Here is a 15,903-nt window from a genome sequence, read left to right on the forward strand (position 1 = left end):
TTAATCTGGGAATAAGAGGTAAATAATGCATCGTCTTAATTGAGATTATCTTTCCAGTAGGAGTCCTCTTATAACGAGTTTATCCACACAACTTATAATTTTCTAATTCACTATCAGTCTTGTAGAACAACATGCAGTCATTAACACAACAATGAATTCTATCATACGACAATCCTAACTTGGAAACCAAACTTTTTGCCTGATAGAAGTTCTTAGGTATGCTAAACTCAAGATTAAATAGTTCTCCCAAAAGATCAACCATCGAGTCCATAGCCGCATGAGGAATACTCCAATCTGATTTAATATTCATTAAACTAATTGCAACTGACAAAGCAGAATCCGGACTCCCTTCACATAGTGGATGACTAGCCTCTTCTTATTGTTGATAGAAGCGTCTTACTTCTTCATTAGGAGTTTCATCAAAAATATTATTCGGGTTTCATCCCACCTTGAACCCCGAAAGCATCATTGACAATTTAATGAAGTCTATCATGTTGAAATGTATCATGTTGAACTTTATCATGTAGAACCCTATCATGTTCAACCCTAATTTGACCATGTGGTGCAAGCATATTATATTCATCCACGGGCAGTAGATTATAAAATATATTATCCAATCCATCTATTTCTGCATGATCAACCCATACAAAATATCTGGGCTTAAATCCATTACCGTACAAATGAACCATAACTATATCTGGATTAAAAAATTTCAAGCACTTACATTCACGATAAGGACACCTAATCAATCCATTTCTCTTAAAAATATCAAGTGTCATTTCATGATCGATAAAGCTTCTTACACCATCAATAAATTCAAGTTTGAAACCATCACCAACTTCATAATGTATGTTATATATCCACAAATGATGATCCATCTAAAAAATTATATATATTCAAGCTTAATTAGTTCATAAAGACTACAATTCATCGAGACTACAACTTTCATTAATTCAAGTTATAATTAATTAATTAATTCATATAATAAATAAGTTCAAGTTCTACTTAATTCAAATTATAATTAATTCAAGTTATAATTAATTAATTTATATAATAATTAATTCAAGTTATAATTAAGTTCAAGTTATAATTAATTCAAGTTATAATTAAGTTCAAGTCCTAATTAATTCAAGTTATAATTAAGTTCAAGTCCTAATTAATTCAAGTTATAATTAAGTTCAACTTCTAATTAATTCAAATTATAATTAAGTTCATATTCTAATTAATTCAAGTTATCATTAATTTCATGTTCTAATTAATTCAAGTTATCATTAATTTTAATTTCTAATTAATTCAACTTATAATTAAGTTCATTTTCTAATCAATTCAAGTAAAAATTAAGTTTCAAACCTCATGACATTCAAGTTGAAGTTCAAAATTAAAATATCCTAAAATTCAAATATCTAAGTTATTCAAATTAGTTATAAAGTCTAAAGAGTTCAAAATTTATACAAACCTAAAAAATTTCTAAGTTTAACTTCAAAAGTCCTAAATATCAACTTCATGACTTTAAATATCTAACTCTACTTAGCTTAATTAATTCTAAAGTCTAAAGATTTCAAAAATTATACAAACCTAAAGTTCAAAATTAGTATCTAAGTTATTCTAATTATAAGTTCTAAATTAAAGTCCTATAATTCAAGTATCCAATTTCCAATATTTTTCTAAGTTTCAAACTTCAAAATTTCCTATATTCAAGTATCTAAGTTATTCTATAGTTCAACATTAGCTTAATTAGTTCAAAAGGAAGCTTAACTTCAACAAGATTTCTAAAGTTAACAAAAAAATCAACTTCAAAGTTCTAATTAAGTTCAACTTCTAAATTTAAGTATCCTAAAATTCAAGTATCTAAAATATTCTAATTATAAGTTCTAAAGTCCTAAAACACAAGCCTCTAATTAAGTTCCAATATTTTTTTCTAAGTTTCAAACGTCAAAACTTCCTAAGTTACAATCCAATAGACAAACAAACTACAACAAACTACATGAAATAAACTAATTAAGTAACTACTAAATCACAAATTACTATCCAATTTACAATCTAATACAAAAATTCCAAATCTAACTTAAAGCTTAAAATCAAAAGTATAACTAGATTCACTAATTTTACAATCCAATATACAAATAAACTACAACAAACTAAATGGCATAAACTAATTAACTAGCTAACATCATAAATTACTAATATATTTATAATCTAATTCAACAACCCAAATCTAACTTAAGCCATAAATCAAAACTATAATTACATTCACTAATTTCACAATCCAATATACAAATAAACTACAACAAACTAAATGTAATCAACTAATTAACTAACTAACAAATGACAAATAAAAAAATAAAAAAAAATTATAAGGTTTAAGCCCTAACCTCTAAGATGAATAATACTCCTAAAGCAGCAGCGACGGAGGCGGAGGCACAGCAGCGAAGGCGTGGGACAACGAGGGGGGGGAGCGGAAAGTGGTGGATTTATAGAGAGAAGGGAGAGCAAAGAGAGAATTTAGAGAGAGGGAAAACAGAAAAACAACATTCTGTTTTCAGATATATTTTAATAAAAGCGAAGGACAGCGTTGTTGACACCCAATTTTGACCCTCCACAACGCAAATTAGCTATCGACTTTCTTTGAATTTCGAATATTTTTGAAATAATTAGCTTTTATAAAAAACAATGATATTTTCATGTTATTCTTAACTATTTTTATTTTTTTTATAAATTTTAGTATAATATACATATTTCTATATAATTATATTTTTGACTAAATACAATATTAGTTAGGTTAGTTTAATTATAGTTTGCATTTTTGAAAATTTTAGTTTTTTCTAAAAAAAAAAATCCCCAATCTCCCACATCGAAAATTATATGAAAATTTGAAGTTTTTAGAGCCTATATAAAGGCTCATATTCTTATTAAGAAGAAAGAAGAAGTGAGAGGTTTTTTAGCCACTCCAAAGTTAGAAATTTTCTTAACTTGGCTAGGATTTTGAACTCTAGTCCCCAGCCTAAAAGTTGTGAAAATTTCTAGCTTTCAATCTATATTTTTCTTCAAGGAAAATAGGAGATTGAAGTCAAAATTTAGGTTAAGAACAATGTTCTTATAACATCTAACCCACGAAGGTTCGACTCTAAATTTTTAATCTTTTCTTTTTTGTAGATTGGAGTTCCATCAAGCTCTTGGATGGTGATGAAGTTGTGTTTCGCTCATCGTCTTCAGTCTCGCTGTCCGAAAAGAGGTAAAATATTTTCTCAGCTTTATTTTATTTAATTATTTCATGTTTTATATTTAGTTAATTCGTAGTCTTGTTTTTTTTAGTTAGCATGTATTAAGAATAATTAGACTAATGATAGAATTTTTTTATCGTTAGCATGTGTTAGAATTAATTAGCTATCATGTGTTAAGATTATTTCATTAAAGATCTTAGTTTTGTTCATTATTTTTCCAAATAGTTTCCTTTGACAATATAGATTTTCATGTTTTTAATTTCTTCTTTTAACATGATTTAGATAACAAAAATATGCTTAAAGTTATCATTCAATTAGAACTTTCATGGCCTAATTGATTTAATTCTTTTTTAAAAATTTGAGTTAGTATAGCGTATATATTAAATCTGTGTTCTTTAGTTACTTGAATATATTTCTTCTTTCCTTTCCTTTGTCCACATATATGCATGTTGTTAGCCACTTCTAGGATGCTCATCAATTTGATAACTCAAAATATCATGATATGTTCCTTGGTTTAACTTAAAATAAGTAAATATTTATGTAATTTTATTTTGGTGCATGTGATATCAATTCGAGTCCATCTTTGAACCACATTATTGCATATCGTTGAGTTTTGAGTCTCTCGTCATCTTGTTTGAATTGCTAGAAAGTTGATAAATGGAAAAGAAGGGAATATTCATGATTTATATATTGATATTGGGCTGTATACATGAAATACATGTGGAAAACAGTGTCGTATACACTGATATACAATATCTATATAGTCTGATATGCAGGAAAACAATGTTGTATATACTGATATATAGTATATATACAGTCTGATATACAGTGGTATATAATAGATACAGAAAAAAATAGGTGGTATATTGTGTGTATACAGTTCAATATACAAAAATAAAGTTGTATATATTGTATATAGTGTATATATATTCTGATATACAGTGTGTATACATATGCGATATACAGTAAAATTGTGCTTAAGGCCCAAAATGCAGATGACCCAATAGTTTAGTCCAGGCGTACAGAAACTAAGTGTCAGACAATATTTTCATGAGTTATTTATTGTTTATTAATATTAATTTGGGTTGAAATAATTTATTCACTTATGTTATTTATACTTGCTTAGATATTAATTTTAATTTTTTTAACTTAATTAGATTCTCCTAAAGATAAACCAATTCATGTTAATTTACTCTTTAGATGATTTTCTACATTTACTTATCCATTTGGTAAATACGTTTTTTTATACATGTATATTATTTTGAATGTTTAAGTTTGATTATTTTTTTCAAAAAATAATTTTAAAATCTTAGTTTCCTGTTAAATTAATATTTTTAAAAGTTAGTCAAATAATTTTTAAATCGTCGGATAACCGCGCGTTAGCGGCCACTTTGAATGCTTAATACCTTCTCAAAGTGGAAATAAGAACCTCGTACCTTTTTCTCTGAATTTTTAAGACTTAAATCTGTTAGAGTCTTTTAAATTAAGTTTTCTTAATTTTTTTAAAAAATTAAGTGGCGACTCCTCTTTTTTAAAATTGATTTTTTCTCTATAAAATTGAAATTAATTTTAAACCGTTTTTTTCAGACATAACAAGCTTCTCTAAGTCCGTCGCTTTTTTAAAAATGTTTGAATGCCCTTTTGACCAAAAAGAGACGGACAAAGCGACCCATTTCGTTGCTATTTTAATTTTTTTGACCAAATCTTTTGACCAATAGCGACGGACTTACCGACCCTGTCTGTCGCTATGTTAAAAAAAATATTAATAAATAAAAAATAAATGCTTGCGACGGACGGAGTCGTAATATTTAATTTATATGTAATTATTTTTTAATAAAATATATAAAATATTTATATAAAAATAATATTTATTTTTATAGGAAAAAACTGTCAAAATATGTGATGTTGTCCGTCGCTCTTTGTTCGGTCGCTTTTTAGACTCTTTTTAGTAGTGCGCACAACATGTTGGGGAGGAGTTTGATGGAAGTTCTACTACTATTGCATCTAATGTTCCTGCATCTGATGTTCCAGTAGTTGAATCTGATTGGGAAAGTGAAACAGAAGCTAGTGATGATTCAAACTATGTATATTTGTTTGATGAAGGTGAAGAAAAAGAGGATAGTGACGTTCATGAGGAGGTTAGAGTTCTTAGGAAAGAAAAAAAGGCTGCCAAAACAAAAAAGAGAAAAAGAAAAGGGCCCTAGATCTGCAGGAGTTGATTTGGGATATGATGAGTATTAATCCAAGAAACAAAGTACTTTAGAGGGTAAGATAGTTGGAGATGAGCCATACTTTGATTCAGATGAAACTGTTAGCTTTGAAATAGGCACTGATGAAGATGAGGAAGATGAGGTTCAACAACCTGTAAGAAGAGAAAGAAAAGCTAGAAGAGCAAAAAGAAATAAAAGGAGAGTTGGTTTTTATCCTACTTGTCAGTTAATAGTTTGGAAGACTGGTCTTGCTTTTAAAAGTGTTAAGCAGTTTAGAGAATGAAAACAAGACAGGTAAATTATCCAAAAGAGGTGTTGACATTGTCGCACCCTATTTTCGAACTAGTCGAAATAGTTCACAACATAAAGTGAAAATGTCTCTAATTTTGAAAAATGTTTAGAGTCGCCACCTAATTTTAAGAAAAATATTAGGAAAATCATTTTTAAAATGTAAACTCTGTTTTGATTTGTGAAGCCAGTGAGATTCTAGGTAAGGGTTTTGGTTACTCGATGGAAAGGTGATAAGCATCCCTCAGAGCCTATCCGAAGATAATCCTTAAATTTAGTTTTAGAAAAAATGATTAGGGATATTTTATTCATTTATTTGCTTTACAAATGATGCTAACAAAATATTCATTAATTTGAGAAAGAAAGAGGAAAAATACAAGGCATGCCATATATACGTTTATAATATGAGTGGAGCAAATTTAATAGTAATATATTTATCGTGCAATAAAAATAAATAATGACGAGATATACTTGAAATGTGTGAAAATTTTATGTATTGAAATATAGATGTATGTTTAAAGTCATGAATAAATAAGCTTACCTAAATTTATGGTTACTAATATGAATGTCGAGTATTAGAACTGGTTGTTTTATTTATAGACACAATATAAAAGAAAAAAAATAAATAACTAAATAAGATAATGGAAAAGTGTAAATATGTGGGTATGTAATAAATATAATTTGGGTGAAACTTCAAATAAAATTAGTGATGCCTAAAAATCATTAAGTTTTTTAAAATATTAAACTACCCCAAATATATACAAATGAAAATATTTAAAACTTGACAGGAAATAAAATATCTACATTCTTGTCTTCTTCGAATTAGCGTTGGCTTATTAATCGAAAGACAAAATATATAAAGTTTTGTCGTTAATTTGCTCGGGTCAACTTCCATCATTTCCGTAGGGCTAACTACCCCTACCCTTCCTATGTTCATTTGTTATTATAATCATAAAGGGATCTAAAAGAAATAAAAACTAACGTCCTAAAGCGTGCCTATCATCCCAACTTAATATTCAAGAGGCATTGAATTTAAAATTGGATAGGTTCTAGACTAAAAGGAAATGTAGGTGTCCTAATTAGACACATCGTCAAATAAACAAACAAGACGAGAAGTTAGAATGTAAAGTCTCAAATAAGCCTCTAGATTAATTAATTAGCACGCTTGAAAACACAAATAGATAGTGAATAGTCTAACATAATGAGTGTGTGAGGCATGATTTTAAAATAGAATTTCATGATAAATGTTTATTAGAATCTTATGGACATGATTTCTATATATAACATTGTGCTAAAAAAAATTATAAAGACATAATGTCTATTTAGCCGGCATGTTAGAATTACAATACCTATGGACATGATTGTTATATGATAAAATATGCTAAAAATATTATTAGATCTCATGGACATAATAGACTCAAAATATTCTTGCCGACATGATTTCTATATGCTTGAAATAATATTAAATCCTATAGGCATGATTTCTACATGACATAACATTCTAAAATTTGTTATTGAAAAGACCACTAGGCATTGTATCTATTAAAGTATCATACTAAATATTTATTAAATCTTAGATATGATATCTATATAATTTAACACGTTAAAAATATTTAATGAATCCTATAAACAAGATTTCTATGTGAATTGACATGCCAAGAATTGTTTATAATATCTAAATGAACATGTAACAAACCTACTTCTTATAGGCAGGATACTATTAACATATTGACAATTCACATGGATATGCTGAGATTGAATTTTATAATAGATTACAGTGCATGAAAATATTGTAATTAAATTTCTTTAGACTAAGAATATGCTTTAGTACAAATCTGGCTAATAAACTCTTAATATTTTAATAATATGACAATCAGTGATTTGACTCAAACAAGGCACAAATTTGGAAAAATTATTATTTAATATATGCTAAAAGATATTTCAAGGCGTTAAAATTAAATGATATATTTTAAATGCACAATGATGATAGTAAATTAAGACTCAGTGTTCTAACCGATATACATAATGATCTCTTTTTAATTAAAATAAAATTGGTAGACTAACTCATTAAAAACTATTATTTTAAATTAGATCTAAGCATGATACTAATGGCATGATTTTGATAATTATGTTCAAACAATAAACTCTTGTAAGCATATTATCTAACACACACACACAAATTAAAATAAAATTGATTCAAGTAGCACGTTAGTTCCCCTCCCCTTAGACGGTCCCCAATTAATTTGTTATTATAGAGAGTATAGTTTACAAGATTATTACAAACCAGATAAAAAGAGTAAGTAAATAAAATAATATAAATGAACAAATGTAAAGCGAAATAGTGACATCCCAACTTTCCATGTCTAAATGACTCTTCATGACTTTGAACTTTGAAGTTCAAACCTGCTAAATCATAAAGAAAAATACGAGCAATATATAAATACTATAGAGATATATCATGATTATATAATTTTTATCTCAACAAAAAAGTCAACAAAAATAAGAACACATTTAAAATATTAGGCACACACATATAAAGAAAAGGTTAAGACTAACCTGGATACTTCAGTTAGAGAGAATAAACAAATAAAATCTTAATTGCAATGCCAAGAACTAGAAAAAGAATATTAAAGTATGCAAGAAAACTTTTCTTATTACTTTTGTTTTCGTTTGAAGTGTAAGAAATATAAATTAAAAATATTTTCTTTTCTTTTCTCTTTCTTTCTCTACTCTCTGTGTTAGTGTTCTTGTGTTGTTCTTTCTGTGTATGTTTTCTCTCTTCTCTGTTTGTGTGTGTGTATGTTTTCTTCTCTGTGTGTCTTTTTATGTCTCCTCTAATGAATATGGGGGGTCCTTTTGGAGATGAAAAATACGGTTATTTATAGGCAAATTTGGACATGAAAATTAGGATATGAACTGAAAAAACGAAGGCATTCAGGGAGAAGGTGAGAAAACAATTTCACAAATCTTACCTTTTTTCTTGTCTTTGAACAATTTCTTGAGCAAAAATTTTCCCGATAATGGTAGGCGGCCGTGGTGAGGTGAAAGCCGGATTTTCAAGGAAAAAGATATGGAGAAGAAGAAAAAGTCATGGATCTATGATTTTTCTGAAAAATTAGGAATAACTATTGAAATTTGAATTTTGGGAGGTGAGGAGCGTGCGGGGATGGGGAAGATGAAAGAAAAGAGCGTAGGGGTGCTGCAATTCTCTTTCAAAGAAAGAGTGGACCCTTTTAAAAAATATTCTTTATAACTTTTAATATTTTTTTCTAAATTAAAAAATATTCATTCCTCAAAATCCCATATTTCCCTCGACTTTACCTATTCTCAATTGCATTTACACTCCTTTGCAATTATTAGGTAGGTCCCTTTCAAATCGTGTTCTCATTAAATCACATATCTCCATAGTTTTTTAACTGACTACAATTTATCAACAAAATTTCAATAAGTAAATAAATAAATCATCAAAATAATTAGAAGTTATTTAATAATCGGTTAGAATTATATCGATACTATAAATATTATAAATCATGATAATTAATAACTTAAAATATTTTAAGACATAAAAAGTATTTTTGTTAACTCTTGAAATTCTACCAGTACCACATAAAATGGAGTAGGGAAAGTAACCTGTATTATTTCAAAACAACGTAAACAATACTGTAAATCTCAATAAGTAACAACATGAAATATTCAAAAACATATAAAACATTAGGTGAATCTTAGAATTCTATATGTACCATATAAATTAGGACAAATGAGAAATATATATTATTTGAAAATTAGATAAAAATCTTATGAACCACAATAATTAAAAACATAAAATATTTAAAAGACATAAAAAAAATTCTATAGAATCTCAAAATTCTTTTACTATCACGTGAATTGAAACATGGGCACTAATCCACAAATCAAGGCCACCAACAACTTTAAAAAAATAAAATAAAATAAAAATAATATATATATATATATATATTAAAAAGAGATTTCACTTAACCATTTTTTTAATCATTTTTGAACATCGGACACTAATCCAAAATTAAGGTCACTATCAACTTTCAAAAAAATATAAAAATATCATGCCTCAGTTGAAATATATCAACTGTGCCCCCCCCCCCCCCCCCCCCCCCCAAAAAAAAAAAAAGAAGTGTAAAGCTCACTTATCTCTCGAAAACGAGTCATGACTATGCCTCAATTAAAATTAATATATATATATATATATTACTATTAAATTAAACTTAAAGTTCCTATTGTTTCAACTTAAATTATAATTCATACAAGTTACAAGTTTCAAATTAAAAAAAATGAAAGTTTTTATTATTATTATTTTTTATAAAAAGTTAGTAACTAATTAATTAATTAAGCTTCCTAATTTCGAATAATGTACGAAAAATATATTTTTTTATAGAAAAGATGTATTTGATCGAAAATGATTTAACCCTCAAGAATGAAATTATTTGGTATGAATTTCTCAAAATGATAAAACATGTAGCAAAAACATATATATATTATTATTATTTATATAAGAAATAATATTTATGCAATAAATTTGCCGAATGAAACGAGAAGGTTTATCAAAAAAGAATATTTTCATATTTTATGAAAGTTTTGTTATTTATTATTATTATTATTATTATTATTATGAAAGCTTTAATTAATTAAATATGGAGAGCCAAAATTGGGTGTCAACAAACATGACCTACAACTTTTGTCATGCAAAAGGTCACAATAAGAGAGGTTGTCATTTGAATGATCAAGCAAACACAGGCAGAGGAAGAGGAAGGCCAAGAGGGACAAGTTCAAGAATATCAAGTGTTGGTTCTTCTGCAACACCAACTGAATCACAACCAACCACAAGTATAGCAAAAGGTCGACCGAGAGGTTCTACAAAATAGGTAACACTTAATTAGTTATACAGTTGAACTAATATTTTTTTTTACTTAATTACTTATGTCATAGGTGCAAAAAAGCCAAAAAGGGATGTGCACTGCAACGTTCAAGAAGAAAACGCGTATTTTACGCGTTTCAAAAGTTGTTGCCTCCTTTAGCAACTTTTGATAAGAAAACACGTATTTTACACGAAAATGCGTATTTTCAGTTTCCTATAAATAGAGGGCCTCTTGCCCTCATTTAGATCATCCCACAAAAATACAATCCAAAAGAGTAAGAACACAAAGAGAGTTATACACCAAGATAAATATTGTAGTCTTGAGTGTCCTCTTTAGTGAGTTATTCCTTTTACAAGAGAGAAGTGCTTATTCTTGTTTTCTCCTTGTATTTGAGAGCAGTGTACTCTCATATTATCATAGTAAAATTCTTCTACCCGTGGTTTTTCTCCTCTATCTGTTTGAGGGGTTTCCACATAAAATTCTCGCATCCAATTTATTTTCATTATTTATTATCATATCAAACTTTAGTTGTGGTGCTTCCTCTCCCTAACAGTGGTATCAGAGCCCTCGATTATTCTATTTATTTTATGAGAAGGTACTATCTGTGAATAGTAATTTTGTGAATAGTAAAATTTGGTAAAAAATACAATTCACATGAATAGTAAATTTTGGTGACGGTACAGTTTATCACGATTGTTCACAAAAATATTCAGAAACAATCTAGAAGGGTGTGAAGCAAATAACAATGTCGAGTACAATAAAGTTTGGCGTTGAGAAATTCAATGGGACTAATTTCTCATTGTGGAAATTAAAAATAAGAGCGATATTGAGAAAAGACAATTGCTTAGTTGCAATTGAAGGCAGACCCACAGACTTTACTGATGACAACAAGTGGAATGACATAGACAGCAACGCAGTTGCTGATCTACACTTTACACTAGCTGATCAAATATTGTCTAGTATGGCTGAAAAATGGACGGTAGAGGAAATATGGATACTCTTATGGGATTATATGAGGCCAAGACTTTGCATAATAAAATCTTCTTAAGAAGAAGATTGTATACTCTTCAAATGACAAAGTCCATGTCGGTTACTGAACATATCAATACTTTGAATACTCTATTTTCACAACTTACAACAATGGGCTGTAAAATAGAGGGGACTGAACATGCGGAGCTTCTACTTAAAAGTCTGCCTGACTCGTATGATCAACTAATCATCAACTTGACAAATAATATAGACAGTCTAGTTTTCGATGAAGTTGCAGCCGCTATCTTAGAAGAAGAAAATCGATAGAAAAATAAGAAAGACAGACAAGCAATTCGCAGCAAGCTGAAACTTTGACGATGGTGAGAGGAAGACCAATGGAACATGGCCCCAGTAGGAGTCAAAATCATGGTAGATCTATATCAAGTGTCAAATGCTCAAGGAAATGTTGCAAGTACCTTGGATGATGGTGATATTTTATATAGTGAACCAATATCAAATAATGAAGGCAGAAAATGTTTCACTAATGTTTGGATCTTGGACACAGGAGCAGCATGGCACATGACTTCCTGGAGAGAATGGTTCCATCAATATAAACCTATCTCAGGAGGATTTGTGTTCATGGGAGACGATCATTCTTTGGATGTTATTGGTATTAGGTCCATCAAAATAAAGATGTATGATGGCACGGTATGACATGTAAAAGACTTGAGGAAGAATCTATTGTCTTTGGGACAATAGATAATAATGGATATTCATATAAGACTCAGGTGGAATCATGAAAATATCAAAAGGAGCGCTTGTAGTGATGAAAGCTGAAAAACTTGATGCAAATCTATGTATGTTTAAAGGTGAAACACACCAAGAAGGAGAAGCATCAACCGCGTCAGCAAGTTCATTTTAAGAATTAACGATGATGTGGCATTGTAAACTTGTCTATATGTTGGAATAAGGTTTGAAGATTCTTGCTGAGCAAAAGCTTCTTCCAGGGCTCAAAAAGGTTTCACTACCCTATTGTGAGCATTGTGTTACCAGTAAGCAACATAAACTGAAGTTTAGCAGTTCCTTTGCTAAAAGCTAGAAAATATTACTCCATGAGAAGTTGAGTATATCCAATTAAGAGAAAAGCAAATGTTTTTTTGATTTTCAAAGAGTTCAAAGTGCGGGTAGAACTTGAATCTAAGAAAAACATCAAGTGTTTGAAGATAAATAATGGAGGAGAATATATAGGTGATGAATTTGATAACTTCTGTAAACAAGAAGGTATTAAAAGGCAGTTCACAATGGCATATACTTCATAACAAAATGGAGTAGCAGAACGGATGAACAAAACCTTGTTGGAGAGGACAAGAGCTATGTTGGCAACTGCAGAATTGGAAAAAACATTCTGGGCAGAAGCAGTTAAAACCGTCTGTTATGTGATCAATCGGTCACCATCAACCGCAATTGATCTAAAAACGTCAATAGAGATGTGGATAGGAAAACCAGTTGATTCTTCTTACATATATTCAAAAGTCCTACTTATGTTATGTACAACACCCAAGAAAAATCAAAGTTGGATCAGAAATCCAAGGAATGCATTTTCTTAGGATATGCTGATGGATTCAATGGGTATCGCTTGTGGGATCCCACTGCTCGCAATGTGGTAATCAACATGAATGCTGTATTTATTGAAAATAAGATACAAGCAAAAGAAGGTAGCACTTCAAAAGAAAAATCAGAGACTACTACAGTTGAAATTGAAGAAATAGAAAAAGTTCCAGTTTTTTCTGAAGCAGCACCAGAGCATGAAGAACAAGAGAAAGCTGAGATCGAAACTCCACAAGTTCGACGGTCAACTAGGGAGAGAAGAGAACTATTTTGGCACTCAAATTAGTCTATGGAGGGCAACGTTGCATACTGTCTATTAACAGAGGATAGAGAGCCTTCAACTTTTCACGAGGCTATGAAAGACCAAGAATCATCTCTGTGGATGGCAGTAATGCGAGAAGAAATTAAAGTTCTTCATAAAAATAAAACATGGATCTTGTTCAATTACCACAAAGAAGGAAGGCCAATGGAAACAATGGGTCTACAAGATCAAACGCAATGGCAATGATCAAGTGGAGAAGTATGTATAAGATTGGTGGTAAAAGGATTCTCTCAGAAAGAAGGTATAGACTTCAATGAGATATTTTCTCTGGTGGTTCGACTTATAATAATTCAAGTGGTCCTAGCAATGTGTGCTACATTTGAATTGTACTTGGAGTAGTTAGATGTCAAAACTGCATTTCTTCATGGAGAGCTTGAAGAAGAAATTTACATGCTCCAACAAGAAGGTTTTGAAGAACAGGGAAAAGAGAACTTGGTTTGCAGGTTGAACAAATCTCTATATGGTCTCAAACAGGCGCCGAGGTGTTGGTATAAGAGATTTTATTCCTTCATTATAAGCCTTGAATACAACAGACATACTTTAGATCCTTGTGTTTATTATAAGAGATTTGATGATGAAGATTTTATTATTTTGCTGTTGTATGTTGATGACATGTTGGTAGCAGGCCCCACAAAGATTGTCTCACAAATTTAAAGGCACAGTTGGCTAGGGAGTTTGAAATGAAGGACTTGGGACCAACAAACAAGATTCTAAGAATGTAAATTCACCGAGACAGAAATAATAGAAAGATTTGGCTTTCTCAAGAGAATTACATGAAGAAAATTTTGCGATGCTTCAAGATGCAAGACAGTAAGTCAATTTCTACCTCACTTCCTATTAATTTTAAGTTATCCTTAAGTATGAGTCCTAGAAATAAAGCAGAGAGGATGGAGATATCTCAAGTACCATATGAATCAGTAGTGGGAAGTTTAATATTTTCCATGATATGTACAAGACCTGACATTGCACAAATAGTGGAAGTGGTTAGTCGATACATGACTAATCTTGGTAGAGAGCATTGGAATACTGCTAAGAGGATCCTGAGATATATCAAAGGTACCTTAGATGTTGCAATGTGTTATGGAGGATCTGACTTTACTATTAAAGGTTATGTTGATTCAGATTATGCAAGTGATCTTGATAAAAGCAAGTCCACCACAGGTTATGTGTTTACTCTTGCTGGAGGAACTGTAAGCTGGGTTTTAAAACTGCAGTCTATCGTGGCTACATCTAAGTTGGAAGCAGAATATGTAGCAACTACACAAGCTAAGAAAGAGGCAATATAAATGCAGATGTTACTGGAAGAGCTCAGGAACAAACAAGCGAAGGTTGCTTTGTTTTGTGACAGTCAGAGCACTTTGCATCTTGCAAAGAATCCAACATTTCATTTAAGGACAAAGCACATACGAGTTCAGTATCACTTTGTTAGTGAGAAGGTGGAAGAAGGTAGTGTGGATATTCACAAAATTCAAATTAATGACAATCTAGCAGATATGTTTACGAAATCGATCAATAGTAATAAATTTATATGGTGTCGATCTTCTATTAGCCTAGCAGAAATGTCACATTGTAGTAATTGGGTAGAAAGAATGGTGTGAAGACTTAATTGATTCTCAATTAAATCTTCAAATAGGAGAATGCAAGAAAGTCAAAACTGGAGGTGCACATGCTCCGTCCAAGAAGAAAACACGTATTTTACGTGTTTCAAAAGTTGTTGCCTCCTTTAGCAACTTTTGATAAGAAAATGTGTATTTTACATGAAAATGCGTATTTTACACATTTCCAGTTTCCTATAAATAGAGGGCCTCTTGCCCTCATTTATATTATCCCACAAAAATACAATCCAAAAGAGTAAGAACACAAAGAGAGTTATACACCAAGATAAATATTGTAGTCTTGAGTGTCCTTTTTAGTGGGTTATTCCTTTTACAAGAGAGAAATGTTTATTCTTGTTTTCTCCTTGTATTTGAGAGAAGAGTATTTCCATATTATCATAGTAAAATCCTTCTACCCCATGGTTTTTCCCTTCTATCTATTTGAGGGGTTTCCACATAAAATTCTCGTGTCCAATTTATTTTCATTATTTATTATCATATTAAATTTTAGTTGTGATGCTTCCTCCCCCTAAAAATAGGCTAGTGTTGCTGCTTTCGCCTTTGAAAGGGAAAGAGGGACAAGTGTTGCTGGTGCCACTGGAAGGGGATGAGGGACTGCTGTTGTTGTTGGTGCCACTGGAAGGGGAAGAGGGACTGTTGTTGCTGCTAATATTCCTGGTGTGATTGGAAGGGGAAGAGGGACTAATGTTGGTGCCGATGTTCCTAATGTCATTGGAAGGGAAAGAGGAACACCTTTTAAAAGGCCAAGAATGGTTGGAATGGGAATACTATATACTCAAA

The sequence above is a fragment of the Solanum dulcamara genome, chromosome 1, assembly GCF_947179165.1.
Source record: "Solanum dulcamara chromosome 1, daSolDulc1.2, whole genome shotgun sequence".
In the NCBI taxonomy this organism is placed as follows: domain Eukaryota; kingdom Viridiplantae; phylum Streptophyta; class Magnoliopsida; order Solanales; family Solanaceae; genus Solanum; species Solanum dulcamara.